The sequence below is a fragment of the Pyrus communis genome, chromosome 17, assembly GCF_041283825.1.
Source record: "Pyrus communis isolate YQ-2024b chromosome 17, ASM4128382v1, whole genome shotgun sequence".
NCBI lineage: Eukaryota > Viridiplantae > Streptophyta > Magnoliopsida > Rosales > Rosaceae > Pyrus > Pyrus communis.
Genome location: NC_142581.1, coordinates 14,864,660 through 14,868,960, shown reverse-complemented (window position 1 = coordinate 14,868,960; position 4,301 = coordinate 14,864,660).

The following is a 4,301-nucleotide window of genomic DNA, read 5'->3' as shown; positions in this document are numbered from 1 at the left end:
TCTTTGATTCTCTTTGTTTTGTACCATGAGGAACTTCCTCTCGGCTTCATTCCATTAGATACACTCTCCCATTTCTTAAAGGATTTCGACATCAGTTTTGCTTCAAGGGTTCTTTCTTCTTAATCCTATGTTCACTCATGTTATATATTTTTATGTCAAACCTTTTGTAAACATGAAGTGTAACTAATCTCTCTCTAGGGATTCGATGTAGCCTTGCAAGATTGCCATGTAGTTAATTCGGAATTCTCATTTAATCTATCTATTTCTTGTTTCATTCTCCGATTTAATTGTGACTTAGTGTGTTGATTTTAATGCTTGATCATCATTTGAATTAACCACAAGTTGTTTAGCCAAGATTAAAGCACACATCATGCATAATCTTGGTAGATATGTGAATGAATGAAGGGAATGTTTTGCAAACATCCTGCCGAGTGTTCCCTTTGGTTTTGTGAAAGTTTCTTGTGCACTACATAGTCTTGATTAGGAACCAAAGTTGCACATCACAATTAGGCTCATGATTAGAGACATTTGATCAAATCCACACATCATATGGCTGATCATATCTAAGTGAAACAAACCCAAGAAATAAGTAGAGGGATGAGTATAATCTGACTTAACAAGCATGGACTTGGCTTAGCAATGGTGAAATCGAATCTCTAGCTTCATCTCCATTTGTGCTATCTCTTTTTATTAGCTGTTGATTCATTCATTTTGTGTTTACTTCATTTCCTTATGCTTTAATTTACAATCTGTCATTTAGTTTAATCAAAACCTAAATCCCCCTTTACCTTATTGTTCAATTTAGTTAGAAATCAATTTAGTTTATGCTTTAAAGCATTTTGAGTCTTTGGTTTGTCTTAGTGTTTTAAAGTTTAGTTTTGCATTCTTTGAGTCTAGTATAGTGTTTTAGATTGTGTTTTTAGCGTTTTTGAGTCAAATCCAAGTGATTAACAATCCCTCCTAATCCCCGGTCCAGAACGATCCCTACTTACATACTTACTACAATTGTCAAAAAGAGGGTTTAATTTGTGTGCGTATAATTCTCGCATCAAATTTTGGCGCCGTTGCCGGGGATTAGAAAATTTGCTAATCCCTTGGATTGTTTTATTTTCGTTTGATCTTTTTATTTTTTTATTCCAGATTCTTAATCTTGTTTTGTTTCTTGTTTTAGGTACTAGTTTATGACTCGGAGTTTTCATCCGATTCGTGAACATATCCTGGAGTGATTGGGTTCTTCGTCCGGCTGCAAGACGTAAAAGAAAGCGCTACTTGGGAGGCAACCCAATGCACTGAATAAAGCAAAGCATGTTCATAATAAAAAAAAAAAAAAAAAATATATATATATATATATATATATAGAATAAAAATAAACATGGCAAAAAGATGGAGCCTTCACAAAGGATGTTTACGTGAAGCCCCACTACGAGGCGTCGGAGCAGAAGGCGTCGGAGCAGAAGGCGTCGAAGCGGGAGGCATCGGAGCGGGAGCATTCCAGGCCTGAATACTTGGCCAAACGCTGGATGACCCAGGAAAAAGGTGCCTCTGGAGATAAGCCGCAAGCCTTTGACGGTCACTGTGAATTCGACCCTCAGATTCTTGCAGTTCATCAAGCTTCCTCTTCATGCCCGACGAATAGTTATTTGCAAGCACATGCAAACTTCTATTCTCGTACTTAAGCTGTTTGATCTCCTGCTTAAGACTTTCCACCTCTGCCATCAACGATTCCACTTGGCGGGACCGAGCAAGCAGGCGTTGGCCCATGTTGGACACAGAGCCTGCACATTGAACGCTGAGAGCGAGAGACTCTTGAACGGCCAACTCATCGGACCGTCCTGAAAGCAGCCTACTGTCCTTAGGAGTAAGGAGGTTCCTAGCTACTATCGTAGCTGTTGTTGCATCGGTCATCATGGAGTCTTCACCTGAAAGAGGACCATTAGAAGATAAAAAAGAAGGGCGCCATACATTACCTTGACGGGGCGCAACCGGATCGCTGCTGAGACTCAAATCTAAGCTAAGGTTCAATGAGTTAGTCATTTTTCAAAAGTGTTCAATGAGAAGGGGTGGATGGAGTTAAATTTCGAAGGGCCGGAGACGATTTTCAAGAATGGGAAATCTTCAGAGTGTGTATGTTGGCGGTGATCGATAGCTCTATAAAAAGCCAAGGCGACGCGTCCACCGATTCAAAGAGCCGGATTTTCCGGCGTAAGTTAGGCGACGCTCCCTCAGCTTTTCAGAAAACGCGTTCAACTTTGTCAAAAGATTTCTGACAAAGCTGAAAACACGTGGAGGCCATCATCGCAACTACACATCTTTAGCCGACAAGCGCAAAGTTCGGCGACGCTTTCTCTGCTTTTCAGAAGACGCGTGCAGCTTTGTCAAAAGGAGCCGCATCTGCACTACCACGTGTCATTCAGAAAGCGAAGGGGCGTCGTTCAGAAATCGAAGGGGCGCCTGCTCAGAAATCGAAGAAGCGTCTTCAAAGATCGAAGAGGCGCCAATATTTCAAAAAGCCGGATTTACGGGATCAAAACGTCTGTCGACAAGGGTAAAAGAATGGTACCACCACTTGTTATTATCTCTATATATGTCGACCTTCATCTTTTATGGCAAGGAAAACCTGAAGAAAATGCCCAACTCTCCTTCACCTCTGAGGGCGCACTCCCAGCAAAGCCTTTCGAAATACTCAATTCTTTCTTCTTCCCCAAAGATGATACCAGATGCCTGGAGTACAGATGACCCAGGAGGAAACGGCGGATTGAAGTGTGCTGATTCATTCACCGCTTCTTCAAAAGCAAAGGTATCTCATATCATCAAGGTCAAAAGCAAAAGTATCTCATATCATGCTCTTTCCCTGTCTTTTTCTTTGTCCTTGTTCTTACTCGCATGGCAAAGTGAAAGAAGCAATCAGCCAGCACTTGGAGTCAGTCTTCTGTTCTGGAGCCAACTGCCTGTAATCTATTCCTGATTGCTTACCTAGCATTGCTCTCGAGTAGTCATCTTCAACGGTTGATACACTTCCAGAGAAGGGACCACTCCTGCAAAGATTGAACAAAGAAACAGATAAAAGGGGTAAGCTCAGACCTTCGGGGAAGACCAAAAGAATCCTGCTGCCCAGTTCAAGATTATGTAGCACAAAGGAAAATCAACGAGTTGGAGGAGACCAAAAGAATCCTCCAGCCCAGTTCAAGAGTAAGCCTGTGGAATCACCATGATCAATGCCTCAATGCAATTACCAAGGAGAAGATGGAATTTACACTCTATAACCAGATTTGCGTCCCTAAACTCTTCTCTTTGTTAATTACATTCTGCCATGTTTAGTATGTTTAGTTGTTGTTTGTGTGTTTACTTATGTTTTGTGTGAATCTATGCTTAAAACATTGAGGACAATGTTTGATTTAAGTGTGGGGGGGTAACTAAGTATATTTGATGCAAATTCGTGGGATTTTATCACCCATAACTTCAAATGTTGTTCCTTGCTGTTTTAAGGTGTTTTTAAGTTGTTTTAGAGTGTTTTAGTATGTTTTGTTTTTATAACTCCGAAAATCACATAAAAATTTGAAAAACATGTTTTAAAAAGCCTAAAAAGAGTGTTTTGAGTCGTTTTTGTGTGTTTATGTCTTAGGGTACCTTCCAACACAATGACATGGATTTGGTTTGTAATTGCATGACGGTTAAAAAGAGTTATAAACATAGAGAAAAGTTTGATTTACTCTTGGTATATGCTTGGTTATGGTTATAATGTATGACTTCACATGCAATCATAAAAGAAAAATTGTTTTTGTGACATGCGTGAAGGAAGGAACTCAAACAAACGCTACAACCCTGTGAGACTCGAGCCATTACCTTCTTTGGAGAGTTATTTTCTGTGATTCTTTGTTTTCTAAAGTTGTTGCATGATCTCATTATTCCTTGCTTGGTTGCTACTTAGAATGCAATTGTATCATGATAGAACTAAATGCTAGAACTTATATCCATTTCATTCAAAGCATGACATTGAATTGCATAACATATATCAAGATAAAGTTGTGTAGTTGCCACCATAGCCAAATAGCCTTACTTCCCATATTTCGTATTTGTTGTAAGTTTTAACCCCTTTGAGCCTTGTTTAGCCTATGTTCTTTGTTAACCCATGTTATCCTTACCTAGCCTAGAATAGGACCATCCATGCCTTTGTTCTTAAAGCATAGTAAGCATGACGGAAAATGAATTCCTTTTTGATTAATATGTTGCAGAAAATAAGTGTGGGGGAAGGATTATTGATGAGAATTGTTGTGCCATAGGCACGGCTAAAAAAAAAAGAA